The sequence below is a fragment of the Triticum urartu genome, chromosome 3 (assembly GCF_003073215.2).
Source record: "Triticum urartu cultivar G1812 chromosome 3, Tu2.1, whole genome shotgun sequence".
Lineage (NCBI taxonomy): Eukaryota > Viridiplantae > Streptophyta > Magnoliopsida > Poales > Poaceae > Triticum > Triticum urartu.
In genome coordinates, this window is record NC_053024.1 from 690916551 (window position 1) to 690936171 (window position 19621).

General features: G+C 46.3%; 1 pseudogene; it reads left to right on the forward strand.

The window, feature by feature from the left end:
* Nucleotides 1–1274: 1274 nt before the first annotated feature.
* LOC125549191 lies at nt 1275–8920 on the forward strand (annotated as a pseudogene).
* The last annotated feature ends 10701 nt before the right edge of the window (nt 8921–19621 follow it).

Below are 19621 nucleotides of genomic sequence, written 5' to 3' on the forward strand. Positions count from 1 at the left end.
TGCTAGAGCTTTTCTAATGTCAAGTATCGTTTCCTTAGACCACGATATTGTGCAACTCCTGGATACCGTAGGAGTGCTTTGGGTGTATCAAACGTCACAACGTAACTGGGTGACTATAAAGGTGCACTACAGTATCTCCGAAAGTGTCTGTTGGGTTGGCACGAATCAAGACTTGGATTTGTCACTCCGCATGACGAAGAGGTATCTCTGGGCCCACTCGGTAATGCATCATCATAACGAGCTCAATGTGACTAAGGAGTTGGCCATGGGATCATGCGTTACGGAACGAGTAAAGAGACTTGCTGGTAACAAGATTGAACGAGGTATGAGGATACCGACAATTGAATCTTGGGTAAGTAACATACCGCTCACATACCGATGTGACCGGTAGTTGGCTTGACGAGACTCCTAGCTTCTTGGTGTCCATCCTTCTTGGTGTGCAGAACCATGTGCTACTTTAGTGTTTGTGCCTAAGATCTAGTGTTCACGAACCCCAACCTCCGATTTGCCGAACCCTGATCTCTGATTTGCCGAACCCGACCTTCGATTCGCCGAGCCCCAATCTCTGATTTGAGATCTGCCGAACCTGACCTTTGATTCGCCAAACCCCGATCTCTGATTTGCCAAACGCGACCTTTGATTTGCCGAACCCCAATCTCTGGTTTGCCGAACCCATTCTCTGATTCGTGAATCAGAGATGTACAACGCCTATTGAACCCGATACGGGCTGAGGTAGCGAATCGTGAAGCCGAATAGCAAATCGCAAATGAGGTAACAATACGCTAATGCATTTGGCTTAATTTTAAAGCATACCATTTCCTTCTGTCGTCTGGATGATTAAAAGTTGCCCCCCGCCCCCCTTTTTTTTAGAACAAAGCACTGTTCTGTTGGCAAGGCGCGCAGATGCGCAGCCAGTCCAACCACATTCGAGTCTCGGCTCGCACGCATGGTGCTTAAGGTTGCCTCTTCTATTAAAAAATGCTGCCAAGGACTAGTCCTGGCTGGTCCCTTTTTCTTTAAAGCTGCCCCTTTTCATAACAAACTCGGCTTTGCATTCTTGACCAGATTGACCTTGCATCACAGTTTGCATATTTCATACGGAAATAATTTGTGGCATTAATTGTGCTAAAACTTGCTGCCAATACAATTGGAAGAAATGTACTAAGATATGTTAACAGACCCTTGCCAAATAAAACAAAAAAACCTTATCTTGTTCAGTGCTTCCAAATTTTGAGCTATAAAACTGGTCAAGCTTTTATTCTAAAGCAAAGCAATCCATATTCATGTGCTTATGCAGGAGAGCTAGAGGAAACCATGGCGGAGCTTGAGGAAAGTCGACGGAAGTTGGTTATTCTCCAGTTGCAGAGGCATGGAAGTTCACTAATGAACATGTCTGGTCCAAACGCTGTGAATGGTGTTGTTTCGGCTGATAAATCTTCAGATGAAAACATAGGCTGGGGAGATCTTAAAGATGCTGTTGAAGAAGCTAAGGTATTTTTAACCAGACCGAATTCCATTGCATATATGCTTTTTATATGCCTTATCTGCTCAGCATTCATCTTATAGTATAATTTGTCCAATGGAGGGCAGACCCTTGCAGGAAACCGCCTGCTTGAACTCCATGAGACTCAAGAGGATAATCTACTACTGTCTAGCCAGTTAGAAGATCTGCAGGTTGGCACGTTCTTTGTAATGGATGGCTGACATATTTTTGTACTTTCAAGTTGTATCCTGGGTCTTCTTATTCCTATAATTTGCATTCTGGTGCTATGTGTGCAGGCTCAATTAAAAGATGATAACTACATTTTCACATCAAAACCATATATGATTCTTAGCGATCAGTTACATCATCTGAATGCTGAGATAGAACCATACAAGGGTTTGGTTGAAGTATTACAGGTAATATGATTTTCCTCTGTTGTGCTGTTGTTTTGCAAGGTATTTTGTCTTGACCAGCTTTTCCTTTCTTCGACTTTAGAATGATAAGAACCAGTTCTTGCAAAGGGAGAAAGAAATGTGTGCAAAAGGAGAATCTGTCGACAATATTAAACAATCCATTACCGCTTATGAGGCCAAAATCGAAGAACTGGAACATCAGATTCTGAAATCCATTCCTGAGAAGAATGATCTTGAGATCAAAGTTGAGGAATCATTGCAAGATTCAGGTATTGAGGCCTGACTTAGTGGCTTGCTAAATCGAGATCTGGGTTTACCGTTTACCTCCTTCTGCAGTGTAATATATACTTTGTTCTCAATTCCACCACTGTCTAGGTAAAAAAGACTTCAAGGATGAGATTCATGTCATGGCTGCAGCACTCTCTAAAGAGATGGAAATGATGGAGAATCAATTGAATAGATCAAAGGATGCGGCTTCTGAAGCACTTGCATTACGTGAAGAAGCTGAATCGTTGAGAACCTTGTTAGCTAAGAAGGTATGTCATTGATCTGGATCTATTGATGTTTCCAAACTGGATCTCAGTTTGCATCTGTTGCCATGTCTGTGAATGTCACTGAAACTTAACATGTTTGTACTTGGAAGTGAGATTGCCACACAGTGTGTAATGAAAAATAGATCATTTATGTTTCCTCATCGTGATTCCTGTACACATTTACTCACTTTGCATTGATTTTATCTGATAGGATATTTTCTGCATTCATATATCTGACATACAGATTAAGTACAAAGAGCAAGCACCACATACCTGAACTAGTCCATTCTTACCGTGTCATGAACTGAGTTGAACAAGGGGTTGGGAATAAGATGGATTAAGGTAGAATGACATTAGATTGAAGGGGTTACCAGTTGAGGTAGTAACACTAGAATAGCTGGTCAAGGGAAGTTTGTTTACTGATCGCCTTCTACAAAGAAGCAAAGTCATCACTTAAATAGTCGACTGCTAGCACATAACCAACTCAATTTAAACCAACCAAATCTAAAATATAGGATGTTCTAACAGATGAACATATGTGACTTTTTTGAGAAGTTTTCCAGATGCACAAGTATCTAAAACCTAGCTCAAGCCCACCTCTGTATGTACGTTACTTTTCCCAATATAGTATGCAGAAGTGTTTATGTTTGTCATTCAAAATATATTTGTCATAAAATTTATTCTATGCCATTTTTCTGAATGTTTTATCTCTAAAGTATACGAAAAGTCATAGTTAATTAGGTGTATCAGAGACCGTGTCTGATCTCCAAAATGAGAAGTGAAGAGAAAGGTTATATTATCTTCAGGCTATCTCTGCTTTATTAAAGCTGGGTGATTATCTACAAAAAACAGGATCAACTCAATACTAGGGTATACTCATGTGTACTTTGATGCTGTTATATGCTTGCATTGTTACATGTTTTTAGGATCATTGTTAGATCTTCAAACAATATTATTCACAAACTATTTCCGTAGAGTTTTATCTTCAGAACTATACCTGAGAAATTGTGAATAGACCTCTAGCATAATCGAAACATCTGACGGAAGTATCTCCAATTTTCAGATCAGTGAGCAGAAGGAAATATCTGATAGATACAACGCACAAGTCTCTGAGATCAAGTCCCTCAAAGAATTGGTAAATTGGTATGGTATCATGAAAAGCTCTCGTCTTCTAATTGTGCTGACAGCCTGAGATATATTTGCGTTATCTGAAAATGGTTGCTTTTCCCTCCACCATGGTTCTCTCAGCTCGGAGAAATTTTCGAGTTATTACACAAGCAATTATATCTGATTTGTTATTACTTATTAGCGTAGACTCACCCCATAGATGGCCAAAGGAGCAACTTGGAGAGCAAGTAGCTTGGGCCTTAAGCCAATTATATATAAAGAAATATAAAATTAGTTACGTTAGGGTGAGATATGATCAAATAAGGTTAGATCTGTCAAGATTAGTCTATATGTCCGTTAGGCTACATGCTACTTGTGAAGATTTAGTCCTTGCTCTATAACAAAGCCATTCTTTAAAAAGAGACAGCATGCACCATTAGGTTATCTCTACTTGTCATTAAATAAGGTCAGATCTGTCAAGATTAGACCTTGCTGGATACTCCCTCCGTTCCAAATTACTCGTCGTGGTTTTAGTTCAAATTTGAACTAAAATCACGACGAGTAATTTGGAACGGAGGGAGTACCTGGTTTCTGAAAATATATTATGAATTAACAGTTAGTTCTTAGTCTTTCAAGCATTGGTGTATATTCAGCTTTTGCAACAAGGTACCTGAAATTGTTGTTATTTTCCAACTGTGGGCAAATAAACATCTGGTAGTGAATATGCAACTAACAGTATGTGCCCTTAAAATTTTAAACATTTGTGGGCAAACAAACATCTGGTAGTGAATATGCAACTAAGAGAGGTTACATATATGAGCATAAATATAAAAATCTTCCATTTTCTTAAGAAAAATAAGGAAGTATTGCCCTTCAATGGTCCGAAGCCAAGCTATTGGAATTTTGCACTGTGTCTGGATTGCCATTCATGTTTTCTGAATGAAATTTCAACAGATTGAGACGTTGGAAAAGGAAAATCAGGAGTTGGAATTAATTGTGGATATGTATGGGAAAGAATGTTCTGAGTCGAGGTATGACTTGATTGTTATCGTTATCACTTATCAGTTGTGTTGATTTTTTGTGACTGACTTATGCTGTTCTCTTAGATGATCACGTAGTCCACCAGATTCTTGAAAGTCTCTGTTAAGAAAATGTTTCTACTTACTTGGCATTTGCAGTTTACCACACCTTGGGAACAAGAGATAAAGTTGACACATCCCTTTATGATTCTTAAAGTTCTACTATCATTCAATGCATTTTTTTCTTCTGAATAAACATGTTCTACTGTATGCCTAAAAGAAGTCCATCTTTACACTAATCCTCAATTTCAGCTATATACTTTACATATGAAAATTTGCGTTCAGGTTAAATCTATCAAGTTGTTAAAACATGTGATTGTTAAGCTTCATACACTAGCCAACGCAACCAGAAGTCTAAACTGATGAAAAGGGCTAAGCAATCCACATATACATTTCAACAGTGATGAGAGTGTTAATTTTTTTTTGAGAAAACGCAAAGTGATTTTTGTGTTTCCATTGCATTTAAAAGGTGAGAGAGTACATGTCTCCTAGGAGGTTATATTTACAGAGTCCTAGCGCCTCCGATCAGTGGACATCCCAGGAGGCGGGCAAGACTACTCGCAGCCCCCAGCTTGTGCCCAACATTTGGCCTCGTCTTTAATCCTATCAACTAGCGCATCTATCGATGGTCTTGCATTGTCGAAGACGCATTCGTCCCTCTGTTTCCAGATCATCCAGGCGACGAGCAGTGTGATCGATTGCAGAGCTTTGCGTAGTGTAGGAGGGGTTTGCGCCTTCGCCTGCAGCCACCAGTCCATCAAGGTGGTTTCATTGGCAGGCGTTTGGGCCGGGATGTACGCCCAGTCCTAAAAGAAGTCCATTTCCTAACAGAGACTTTGGATGCAATCTGCTAACACTAGCTGACATAGGTGTTATGTGACATTTGTAAATGCCGAAAGAAAAATATACTAGTTTAGATCGCTGAAAATAAAATATCAAAACGGCAAGGAATAAAGATCATAGTTCATATAGGCTAAGAACTCAAAAAAAAGTTGGTTACCTCTACGGCTTTCCTCCATTACCAAAATGCCCATTGATTTCCCCTGTGAAAACAATCCATAGAATGATTGTCAATTCACAGCTTTCATCAATTTGGCATTACTAATATAATTTTTGCTTCATTTGTTAGATCTTATTTTACTCTGTGAATCTAGGACAATTACAGAGATCAAGGAATCAGAAAATCGAGCTCGCAGCAGGCTGAATATTTGAGAACTAGTCTAGAGGAGCACAGTCTTGAGCTTCATGTAAAAGCTGCAAATGAAACCGAAACTGCATGCCAGCGAGGCCTTTGCATTGCTGAAGCAGGAACTGGAAGAGTTAAGGACCAATGTAGATGCATCTGAAAGGTCAGTTATCTTCTCCTAATGCCAATTCGATATGTGTTCTCCAGTTTACTGGCACTGAAATAGTTCTCCAGTTTACTTGGATTGCTATTTCAAACGAGTTTTCCATTGAGGGGATCAGGATCTTAATTATTGCAGTTGTTTCATCCTGGTTGCTGCTATTAATGACGTGAAAAATGTTGAGTGTGTTAAATACATACTTTCTCCGTCCGGAATTAGTTGATGTTGTTCAAATGGATGTATCTAGCATGGAAATACGTCTAGATACACCCGTTTGAGCGTCAATTAATAACATATGGAGTAGTATTTAATAACGGTTAACATAGTCCTTTATAGGTTTCAAAACCGCCCATTTTGCCGCTCAATGGCCAATAAACTCCCCCAACCCCTCCCCCCCCTTCTTGATCACAACTTCCATTGGAAATCCGAGCATATACACCTTGTTCCTAAATTCTTAATAAACTCATAGGCTCAAAATGCACAAACAAACTGGACTTTTTTTTTTGCAGCCGTTAACCAGCCCAGGTGAAATCAGAACTGGCTAGGTTCCAGTTTAACTCCTCCAACTGGTTCCTGCACCAGCTAGTAATACATATATTTTGTGCCTTACTGTCCTGTTTGGCCAACTAGGTTAAAACCTAATTCGAACTCAATAATCCTAAAAAGATCTATATTTAGGAACAGAGGGAGTATTATCCAACTAATTCTAGTGATCAGTAGTTTAAACGAGCTTTTATATTTTCCTACAGCTGGGACTATATGTTATGTTTGTGAACCAGTAGATATTTTATTGTTCAATGAGGACTTGGTATTCTGTATCATCTCCGCAGCTTCATCCCTTGTGTGATCTGTTGTGCAGAGGTGTTCTGGAACTCAAGGAGGCAATAAGAATTAAAGAAGCGGAAGGAGATGCTTATATCTCTGAAATTGAGGTTAGCTCATTTTTAGTTTTCTTATCAGCAGTGTTGTTTTGTTTGTGTGTGAGAGTGTGTTTGAAAGAAAATGATGCTGTCACTGCAGACAATTGGTCAAGCATATGAAGACATGCAGACACAAAACCAGCATCTTCTTCAACAGGTTGCCGACAGAGATGATTTTAACATAAAGGTGCGTATCTGATACCATGGTAGCTCTTTGCTGCCAGCTTGCTGTACTTTCTGTGATGGAATCCATGCTTTTGCCTCGGCCGTGTTTCCCATGCCGGCGGCATAGCACACTCCCCTCAGTATAGCAACACACCACTAGGATCCTGTTACATGCTCCATGTGTACAAGCATGGTGGCAACTGCGGCTGTTGGGCTAGGTGGCCTGGTGTATTTCTCTTTTCCATTTTCCATCTCTATCTGTTGCTGCTACTTGTTGATTCATATAGTGTGGCCTTGCAGCATGTCTCTGGCTAGCACCTAGATGCTGGGGCAGTAGTCCAGTGCATTACCTTGCCTTACCATGCACTTCAACCTCACATCATTTATACTCTCTTGCATTGCCAGAAGATATGTTGTTTGCTTTTCTTACTTGCTTCTCATCTAACAGCTAGTATCAGATAGCGTGAAGACAAAGCAAGCCTCTGCTTCCCTTCTCTCTGAAAAGCATTTGTTACAGAAGCAACTCCATCAGGTTAACAATTCACTGGAGTCATCTAAACAAAAACTCGCCCGTGGTGAAGAGCAGGTAATCTCTGACTCATGCCCTATGTGTTCTTCAATAGTTCAATTTGCTTCTGCCAACAGTATTTGAAGATCACGTCAAAGCGAATATTGTATTAAAATAATATATTTTGTGTGTGTCTGTGTTTACCACTGAGCTGGTTTTGAAGTGTCTTTATTTGAATAAACCTTACAGATGAAAGCCTATGTCGCACAAGCTATAAAAACTTCTTCAGAGAACAGGCATCATGCAATTACCATTGAAAAGACTCTGCTGGAGGTATCTGAAGCAGAGAAGGAGCTCAAGTGGCTTCGGTCCGCCGTTGGATCTTCTGCGAAAGAATATGAGCAAATCCAGAAAAAAATAGCTGAGCTCAGAACGGAGTTGGAGCGTGAGAGGTTAGGCTTGCTGGTGTGGTGTTAATTTTTGATTCCAAGTTGGTCTTGCTGTTCTGCTACCAGGGCTTGTTACATTCTTTTGCTATCTTATAGAGGCGAGAAGAGAAAGCTCGAGGAAGAATACGAGTTGGTGAAGAATGAAGTCATGGAGCTGACCTCCGAGAACGAAGAGGCTACTATCCAGAAGCTCCAGGACGAGATAAAAGACTGCAAGGCTATTCTCAAGTTTGGCGTGTGCTTTGACCGGCCCAAAGAGGTAACTACTGTCGATTGAATCACACAGCTTATGTTTGACTGGTCCGGATTTGTGCCCGACTTGAGACTTTAGCAGCTGAGATCCACATTCATTTGTGTTCACATGTCACCGAAGTTTCAGTTTCTCCGTGGTAAGATCTTAAAAGTTGTGAGCGCCTGCTGCTGATGTTCCTTTGTTGGTTGTTGGCAGGTTGTGATCACCAAATGCTTCCATCTGTTCCTGCTCGACAGGTATCCAGAGGAACCTCGAGCCTACGGCACCCCTTTCGGGCAAAATGATGTGCGAGAGGTGAAGATCTGAAGTCTCAGCGAGGCTGGCTTGGATGACCTGGTAGTAGTTGGTACCCTTGGACAGCAGATAGCACCAACCTGCTCTGCGTGCTTGTCTCTTGTAGATATGTAATAGTTTCCGGTTTTCTCATGGGGGCGCTTAGATCCAGCAAAGAAGTAAAAATATAACCCTTTTAGATAGCGCGCGAACATGCTCCAGCGGATTGGATGTGCGCAATGGCCGCCCAACCGTTGATCCACCGCGAAAAACCAGCTGCCTGCTATGGAGATGTTGTCTCTGCTGATATCACTGCAACTTGGTGATGTGCGCCCGTGTCGTATCGATGTTGAAAAATACTGAAGTCTAGAAGAAGTTTATTGTAACTTTATTGCTTGTGTGATTTTTGTTTGTCCGATGATCTCTTCCCAGCGAGTCCGAGTGGGTTAGATTCGCCACTCTTGACCTGCCTCTAGTCAAGGCCATTGCAATGATGGTTCGAAGTGAGTTAGGAGTAAATAAGAAATGAATAGAAGGTGAAGATTATTTCTGCCTTCAAAAAGGTTCTCCCGCTAGGATATGATGAACAGGGGATAAGCAACACTTGTTTCTGCAAAGCTGCTCTTGCTGAAGTTGAGAGGCTCATGTCCTGCTGCAGAACAAATATACATGAAGATGACCCAGCTTGACCGGCAATTCCTTCATAATTATTTGGCCAGCTAATACAGTCAAATCAGGCATAATCAAACTATGTATTACCCTGAGTAGTGATCAGAGTACAAAACTGGGCACGTAGTTCCCTTCGGTAGGCTTTCTTTGCAATTTGTATTAAGCTTTGGAAAACTATAAGCAGGAGGCAACCAACCACCTCTATCCAGATGTTGCTTCTTGTTGTTGGCTCCTTCCAGTATTTGTGTTTTACTTTCATGTCTTTTCTTTTCAGTTTATATCTGGAATATCCATTTCTGAGCCCGGGCTCATCTGCACCCAGTGAACAGTAAATCCAAAAAAAAAAAACTGATTCTTTTTTGCGTGGAAGATGTTTCAGTGCGTGAAGTCCATGCCAATTTTCAATTCGTTCAGACATCTAGGTAGCTCTAAAAAAACAGTCCGAAAAGTATATGAACAGTAAATTGTTTGACGGACCCCAAATTTGTCTTATTTGCTGAGAGTTACTAAGATATCCAAACGTGCTGAAAATTGGCACGAATCTCATGCACTGAAACATCTTCCATGAAAATTCAGTTTTCTGTACCATGCATTGTCTCCATCCGTGAGTTTTTTCCCTGTTTGATAAATGTAGATACTGGCAAATTTTGTCTGTTTCTGCGTGGTTACAGTTTACATTGTCTGTGGAATATACAAGTTTAACACCCAGATTATTATATTACCATATTTCTATGTTCTGGAACGGGCAAAAAGTATCTTGATCCCAAACTGTGTTATCTGCTCTCTGTTGCTATGTTTCAGTTTTTCTACTTGAGATGACTGACTGATTGCACACGGCCAATTTATGAGTAACCATGAAGAAAACTAGCATGTCCATGTAAGGACATCAGCCAGCTTTTGATCTGACCGTGAGCAACTTGCTCAATCGTTCATCTTGAGTTAATTAACAACAGGATCATCAGCGCTGGAGTTAACTAATACTCCAGTTTGCATGCCCAGTAACCTGTACAGAGTGGAGTAGCTGGCTGGCTCCTAATGGTCTCATCGAGACCATCGCCTGCATCTTGTAAATTGTCATTTTCTTTCTTCTATAAACATTAAGTACGCCTGCCATTCTGTGAGCTGGTAGTTTTGTACCTGGCATTCTGCGAGTTTAAGATGAGATGAGCTCCTGGTAAGTGCTTACAGGTATTTATAGTGCCAGAGGCCATGCACTCTTCTTATCTTGATAGCATGTAGGTAGAGTTGCCAAGTGAATACTGAAAAATAAAGACAGATTTGTGCACGCTTCACTAATTATGTCCCTTTATGTTACAGGAATAGGAAATATACAAATTTCATTCTATTGTGGGCATATACAAATTTCTTTTTTTCAAGGATGCAAGTGAAATAGTGAAAAAGCAATGTTATAAATTCAATCAATTTAGAATGGAGGGGAAGTAGTAACAAAAATTAATGGTCAGAATTGGCCATCTGTTTGATAAGAGTAAACGGTGACCCTGATTAATCATTGGGTCCACATTCAGTCAACAGGTGAGCACACACGCAAATATCCACTGATGAGCACATCTAGCTCCAGCAGATGACATTAGAGAGGTGATCTCAAAGTTTTCATAGTTGACTTTGAGATATATATCCTCGTGTGATGTATCAGATGGTAAAATCCAAACCAGGTTCGTGCCAGCACCACCGATATGATCATCTTGTCGAAGCAAAGCTCAGCGTAATCCTATACCACCATTGATGCCTGTACTAATGGAGTAAATCAACCTGTTGTACCCTTGATTTGCATGATCTACTACTTTATCATCATGTGCAGGTGCATGCTTACTCGAGTGGATGATCGATCAAGAGGTGCATCCTTCCACGAGTGAAGTAAACGACATCCTAGTTAAATTAACTCCCGAGTGAAGTAAACGAAGGCCTAGCTAAACTAACTCTTACCATGATGAAGGTATGATTACTGAAGAAATGATATGCTGGAATGAGAGTACGTATTCATTAGTTAGGTACTCAAATGTGTCCTGACTACACAGAGAATAATGCTAGTGTACTTCTTTTTGTGTATCTCTCTTGTTATGTCATTTTTGTAAGCATTAAGTTTACGTCTTAATATTAAAACGCCATATATACATTCGATGCATTGCTCTAGACATTTAAACAAATGGTGGTAGTGCGTGCATATCTAGGAGTATGCAGTACTCTAGACATTTAAACAAGTATCCACTGATCGATTGAGAGAACGTCCCTTTAGAAGTTGACATTTGCAGGAGCGGACGACCTCGAAGTTCTCGTGATTGATTTTCATGTTTATGCATGGCATGTTGGATGTGCTTATCCATGTAGACGTGCTTAAGAATCCCAGGGATGCATGTGAGAATCAGGATAATACGGTTGGACGCGGTGACCGGCGAGCAATGCAACAATGTGACTAATTAATTAAAGCATCTGGTTTATGATAGTAGTAATACACTAGACTTTGATTACTAGTAACATTTCTGGGCAAAGAAGCCATGTGTTTGTAGCACTGCAGGCACTTGCTTTACCGGCATACTTAATTTTTTTTTGCTAATTTCCAGTTAATTGCAGCAACGTCTCGGTACCGACGTAGGAGAGCAACACATACTTTGGAATAATTAGACAACCACAATTAAAAGACGTTTCTACTTAAAAAATTGAAGTCCAAAGTTCTAAAACTAACTCTCCAGTCTAACAAGTGGATATCATGCAAAAATGACAATGTAATAAAAATAAAATTTGTTTGCACAAATTTTTAAAAAATCCTCTGATTATTATATTACAGTACTTCTAAGATCTGAAACTGGCGAAAAGTATCTTGATCTCAAACTGTATTATCTGTTTTTTGTTGCAGGGTGTCTTCTACCTGAGATGAATGACTGATTGCACACGGCCAATGACATGTGCATGTAAGAAGGATACCAGCCAGCTTTTAATTTGACCCTGAACATCAATCAATCGCCTTAAGTTAATGGTAACTACAAGTTTTCACAGTAAAATGTTCATGCATGCTTCAGTTTAATTTATTTATCTATGATATGACAGAATAAAAATAAATAGGATGTGCATGTGTCAATTATGTCGCTTTTCCGAGAGAGAGGGAGGGGCGGGGGGGGGGGGGGGGGGGAGGGGGGGGGTGGTATGCGGAAAACTTTGTCAAGAGTGCAAGTCAAAAGGTGAGCAGCTAAATGATTTTGGGGCATACCCTTTGCATACTCATGGTAGTATAACATACCTCTTGAATGAATTTATTATACCTCTTTTTTTATTCTCAATACATTTCACTAATTAATTATTCTAAGATGCCCCAATATGAGTATAATGTAAAACATCACGTCTCTCCTAGTTTTTTCTAATGTACTCTTTGTACATGCAAAAATAGTACTTCCTCCGTGTAATTCACTTTGGATATCTTGTAAGAATCCCTAATGAAGTACATTAAAAATGATAACTAAGATATATAACCGATTCATCGAGGTGAGAAGTGGAAATACATGTTAGGGTGAGTATAGGATCATTTTCAATAATGGATGCCCTGCAAAAAAAATCTTTCACTATTGGCTATTCGGATAGGACACAAGAAATAATAAATTAGAAAATACTCAATAGCTAGTAATAAGTATTAATGATCGGATTGGCCATCCGTTCGGTAAGAGTAAATGATGACCCTGGTTAATCACATATATGTTTGGTCAACAGTTCAACACACATGCAAGCATCCACTGATGAAAGCAGCTCAAGCAATTGACAACACAGAGGCGACCTGTTATGACCGGGGTAACTTATATCCGGAGGAGGCCCACTGGGCGCGTTTAGTTAGGGGCTTAACCCAAAAGTTATCTTATTTTTATTAGCATCGTGATTATATAAACAGATGTAAAGACTCTTTTGGAAAATCAAGCAATAAGATCACAATTCTATTGCCCGGCTCCCTGAGGAGCCCGAACCCCAAACCCTAGCCACCTCCTACCAACGCCACCGCCTCCTCCCTCACGCACGATGGCGCCCAGCCGCCGGCGGCCGCGTGTTCGTCCATGTCCAGCTCCCTCCTTCCCCTACAACCTCAGGCCTAGACCCGGTAGAACCCTAGTTCCTACCACTTTGGTATTAGCTAGCTCGGTTGCGACCATGTCTTCGCCGCCGCCCACCCCATCCCTCCCGCTGCCCACCCCATCCCTCTCGCTGCCCACCGCCACCACCGCCCCGCTGTCCATAACGGCCAGCGCGCCTCCCCCGCCGGTGCCCGTCACCACCGCTGCGCCGGTCACCGCCATCTTCTCTCCGGAAGAGGTCACCGAAGCAATCCACGATCTCGCCACCACGGTTTAGGGCATCCGCCTATACCTGGCGGGCCACCGCTGGCTGCGCCAACCGCCGCCGCCACCGGGCCCCTTCTCCTGCCCTAGCAGCCGTCGCTCCTGGGTGCCTCAGCGACGCTGGTCGGGCCGCTGCAGCCACCCCCGCCACCATCCCGCTATGGCCGGTGTGGCCGTCCCCAGCCACCGCGGTTTCCGCCACATCCGGCTCCCCCACGTAGCCGCAGCTGCAGCTGCAGGCGCCACCGCCGCCCAGCACCGGGCCGGCTACGATTGCGCCGGCGGGCGTTCCGATCCAGCAGGTTCGGTTCCCGCCCTCGCCGTCCCAGCTTCCGGCCTGTTTGGTCGAGTCATCACCGCCGCCGGTCTATACTATGGCCGGGGAACTGCCGGCGCTTACCCTGCCGTACGCCTACCCTGCCATACGCCGGGCCACCGTTTCACGAGGGACCCCATGTCACAATGGGCCGGCGCCATCTTCTTCGCTGCACCGTACCGCCGAGCTGTACGCTCACGGCGGTCATGCTGAGACACCGCCACGCTTCGCCAAGCTCGACTTCGCCACCTACGATGGCACCGAGGACCCCCTCAACTAGCTCAACTAGTGTGAGCAATTCTTCTAGGGGCAACGCGCGCTCGCGTCGGACCGCACCTGGATCGCATCTTACCACCTCCGGGGCGCCGCACAGATGTGGTACTCCGCCCTCGAGCAGGACGATGGCGGCATGCCCCCATGAGAGTGCTTTCGCGAGCTATGCCTCCTTCGCTTTGGTTCGCCGATACGCGGGAGCTGGCTGGCGGAACTCGGCCGCCTCCCCTTCACCTCCACGGTGCAGGACTTCGCTGACCGTTTCCAGGCCTTGGTGTGCCACACACCGGGCGTGAGGGCGCAGCAGCGCGCCGAGCTCTTAGTCGAGAGTCTGCCGGATCACATCCGCGTGGACGTGGAGATTCGGGGACCCCAGGACCTCCAGACGGCCATGTACTACGCCCGCGCCTTCGAGCGTCGTACGCAGGGGTTGCAGCAGGCGGGAACGGCTCGAGGTGGCCGACAGGCCGCCAGGCTGCCCCCAACACCACCTGTGCTGGGCCGGCCGCCCCCGACACCACCTGTGTCGGGCCGGCCCCCCCGGCCGCTCCAGGGACTACCACACCGGCCACGACGCGGCCCTTCCGCCGGCTCTCTCCGGCCTAGTAGCTCGCGCGACGTCGCTAGGGGCTTTGCTATAACTGCGATGAGCCCTACGTGCCGGGCCACATCTGTCCACGCCTCTTCTACTTGAAGGCGGCTGACTATGTCGAGGTGGACACACTCGCCGACGGGCTCAGCGAGTTGCCGCCACCAGCTGTTGCGGAGGCCGCCCCCGCGCCCGCTCCGGCGACGGCGCTCCTGGTCTCGCTCCATGCGCTTGCCGGCATCCGCGATGAGCAGACTATGCTCTTGCCGGTGATGATTCACGGCGAGCCCTGGTGGCCCTCCTGGATACGGGCTCCATGCATAACTCCCTGCCCGAGGCTACCATGCGGCGCTTAGCGCTTCAGCCGACGGGCAGGGAGCAACTTCGGGTCACGGTGGCTAACGACGACCGCCTCCGGTGCCACGGGCTGGTGCGGAACGTGCCCATCATCATCGGCGACGAGTACTTCACTATCATGTGCACCGGCATCGACTTGGGCTGCTTTGACTTCATCCTCTACGTCGACTTCTTGCGGACCCTCGGTCCCATCCTCTTGGACTTCGACGCCCTGACGATGATCTTCTGGCGCCTGGGCGCCGCATCCGGTGGGAGGGCGTGGTTGGCGCCTCACCAGTGACGCCGCAGCTGCAGCTGGCCGCGATCGTCGCCGAACCCGAGAACCCACTGTTGGATCACCTCCTACAGCAGCACCACGACCTCTTCGACGAGCTCAGGGCCTTCCGCCAGCTTGGGTGTATGATCACCGCATTCATCTCCTGCCGGGCACGGCGCCGGTTGCAATGTGCCCCTACCGCTATCCTCAGTTGCAGAAGGACAAGCTAGAGCAGCAGTGTGTGATCATGCTCGCCTTGGGCATCATCCGGATCTCCACATCGCCGTTTCCGGCGCCGTTCCTCCTTGTCTGCAAGTCGGATGGCACGTGGCGCTTCTGCATCGACTACCGCGCCCTTAATGCCCTGACACTCAAGGACAAGTTTCCTATCCCGGTGGTCGACGAGCTACATGGGGTGCGCTTCTTCACCAAGCTCGACCTCCGATCAGGCTACCACCAGATGCAGATGCACCTGGACGATGTTGCCAAGACGGCGTTTTAGACTCATCACGGCCACTTCGAGTTCTTGGTGATGCCTCTTGGCCTCTCCAACGCCCCGGCGGCCTTCCAGGCTTTGATGAACGACGTCCTCCGCCCCTACTTGCATCGGTTTGTGCTCGTTTTCTTTGATGACATTCTTATCTATAGCGCCTCGTGGGCGGAACACCTTCAGCACGTCGCCATCGTCTTCAACGAGCTTCGAGCACACCATCTTCATCTTAAGCGCTTGAAGTGCTCGTTCGAGACACCTCCAGCTCACCACGTCATCTCGGTCGAGGGGGTTGCTATGGACGCCGACAAGGTGGCGGGCGTCGCGGCCTGGCTGACACCGCACTCACTGCGAGCTCTTCGCGGCTTGCTGGGCCTCGCGGGGTATTACCGGAAATTTATTTGGGAGTTCGACCTCATCGCGTCCTCGCTCACGTGCTTGCTGCGTCGTGGCGCCTTTGCCTGGGATGCGGAGGCGACATCGGAATTCAAGGCTCTCAAGGAGGCCCTCATGACGGGCCCAGTTCTTCAGATGCCTGACTTTGACCGCTCGTTCCTCGTGGACTGCGACGCCTTCGGTGTGGGCTTTGGTGCCGTCCTTCATTAGGGCAATGGACCGCACGCATTCTTCAGCAGACCCTTCGCCGCGCGCCATCTTAAGCTCATGGCCTATGAGAGGGAGCTCATTGGCTTGGTGCAGGTCGTGCGCCATTGGCGGCCCTATCTTTGGGGCCAGTCGTTCCGGATTCGCACGGATCACTACAGCCTCAAGTTCTTATTGGACCAGAGGCTGTCTACCGTGCCGGAGCACCAGTGGATCAACAAGCTCTTTGGCTTCGACTTCACCATCGAGTATCGTCCGGACCGCCTTAACACTGTGGCCGACGCCTTGTCCCGCCGCCACACCTACCACGACGCAGCCGTCGGCGACTCCGATGGGGCGGCGCTCTACATCCGCTCCGGGCCCTCCTTTGCCCTCTTTGTTGACATCCGCAGGGCCACCGCGGTCGCGCCGGATGCTCAGCTCCTTCGGCAACGCCTAGATGACGGAGACCTGGAGGAGCCATGGCGCCTAATGGATGGCTTGCTCCTGCATGGGCGCCGTCTGTTCGTCCCGGACCACGGTGACCTCCGTCACTAGGTTCTGCTGCTGGCACACTCGGCCGACCACGAGGATGTGTAGAAGACCCTCCACTGTCTCCGCGCCGACTTCTACATCCCCGGTGATCGGGCCCTGGTCCGGGACTGGGTGCGGTCTTGTGTGACGTGCCAGCGCAACAAGACGGAGACAATGCGGCCGGCTGGTCTGCTACAGCCCTTGGAGGTGCCCTCTCAGGTCTGGGCTAATATCTCCATGGACTGCATCGAGGGCCTCCCCAAGGTGGGCGGCAATTTCGTCATCTTCATGGTGGTCGACCGCTTCTCCAAGTGCGCGCACTTCATCGTGCTCGGGCATCCCTACACTGCCACATCCGTGGCCCGTGCCTTCTTCGACAGCATTGTCCGCCTCCACGGGTTTCCCTCTTTGATTGTCAGCAACCGGGACCCTGTGTTCACGGGGCATGTCTGGCGCGGTCTCTTCCGGATGGCGGGTGTGAAGCTTCACCTGAGCACGGCCTTCCATCCTCAGACGGACGGCCAATCCGAGGTGGTCAACAAGGTGATTGCCATGTATTTGCGTTGTGTCACAGGTGACCGTCCTCGCGCTTGGGTGGACTAGCTTGCATGGGCGGAGTACTGCTACAACACCTCTTATCACTCTGCCCTGAGTGCCACACCATTCGAGGTGGTCTACGGCCGATCGCCCCCGCCCATCCTGCCGGTTGACCCGGAGACGGCTCGAGCGGAGGCGGCGGGCGACCTTCTTCGCAGCCGCGATGAGATGCTTGCAGAGGTGCGGCAATGCCTCATTCAGGCCCAGCAGCTGGCCAAGCACTACTACGACGGCCACTACCGCGAGGCGGAGTTCGCGGTGGGCGACTGGGTGTGGCTGTGCCTTCTTCACCGTTCTACGCAGTCCCTTGACCCGCGCGCGAAGCGCAAGCTGGTCCCTCGCTATGCCAGGCCATTTTTCGTGCCGGAGCGCATTGCGAAGGTGGCCTACCGCCTTCAGCTTCCGGCCGATGCTCACATCCACGACATCATCCATGTGGGACTGCTGAAGCCCTTCCGTGGGGAGCCACCGGCAGCCACGCCCGCGCTACCTCCTACCCCTGACGGGCGCCTCCTTCCCGGACCAGCGAAGGTGTTGCAGGCCCCGCTACGTCGCGGGGTGTAGCACTTGTTGATCCAGTGGGACGGCCTTCCGGAGGAGGAGGCCACTTGGGAGCAATGCGACGAGTTCCGCCAACACTACCCAGACTTCCAGCTCGGGGACGAGCTGTTTGCGCAGGCGGGGAGAGATGTTATGACCGGGATAACTTATACCCGGAGGAGGCCCATTGGGCGCGTTTAGTTAGGGGCTTAGCCCAAAATTTATCTTATTTTTATTAGCATCGTGATTATATAAACAACTGTAAAGACTCTTTTGGAAAATCAAGCAATAAGACAATTCTATTGCCCGGCTCCTTGAGGAGCCGGAACCCTAAACCCTAGCCGCTTCCTGCCAACGCCGCCGCCTCCTCACTCGCGCATGACGGCACCCAGCCGCCGGCGGCCGCGTGTTCATCCACGTCCAGCTCCCTCCTTCCCCTACAACCTCATGCCTAGACCCGATAGAACCCTAGTTCCTACCACGACCTCTGAAGTTTTTGTAATTAACATTGACTTATATATACCCATGGATGTATCTTAACTTGTTTTATCTAACAAAGGGAACATCAATTTAACATGTGTTTGTGAGAGAAATAAAAGTAAAATTGCATCAATTTAATATATCCAGAGTAAGATACATTATATGTCTCTTTTAATGCCAATTAAGCTTCACATTTCAAATTACCAACGAAACAACCTTCACTAAAAATTACGATGAGCTTTCAGATATTTTCAACAGATTGGAGGTTGGCGAACCCACTTCATATTTAAATAAAAATGAATTTCAAAAAGTCTAAGCATACCCACAACTATCAAAGTTCTAATAAACTTTCAAAAAAATAAAAGCCCACAAGTAATGGCTTTTACCCTACAAAAGGAACTTCCAGAAATCTGAGCCCATTAATGACAATAAAAAATCTGTCAAACTGCCATAAAAAATCTAAAAAAAACTTTGTAGTAGCAATTTCTACCATAATGATAGATGAAAATGAACTTTCAAAGTTCTAAAGCTAACTTTCTAATCTAACAACTGGAGCCTACAACAAATGGAAAAGAAATAAAACGAATAACTATGATAATAACATCGTGGACCTCCCTGCCATTCATGGCTAGTGGTTGCGAAGGACACCCTCGACAGTTTCCATGAATTAATGGAATTTCAGGGCACCAAGTCATGATGGTGGCAGCCACTTAGCGCTTGCAAGGACCAAGGCCCCACTGAGGGAATGTATGAGAGTGTCTGCGAGCGTGGATGTGATGGATATGGTGGTGTGGTTTTGAGATAGTGCTTCAGAGCCTTGAAACTCCTTAAAGGTAGACAACATATGAGGCTATGATTTTTTTTCTCTTTTCATTAATTGAGAGGAGGAACTTCAGGTGAGAGAAAGAAGAGGTATGCAAAACAGAAGTGGTCGATGTGGTTATGTGCTGGGTGAACCTCCCCCATCTTGTGACATGGCATGGATAACTAAATTGATGTTTGTTAGTAGTTAACCATAAAAGAGCACCTTATGTTACTAACCCATATGGCACACACAGTTCTCATTTCAAGTCAG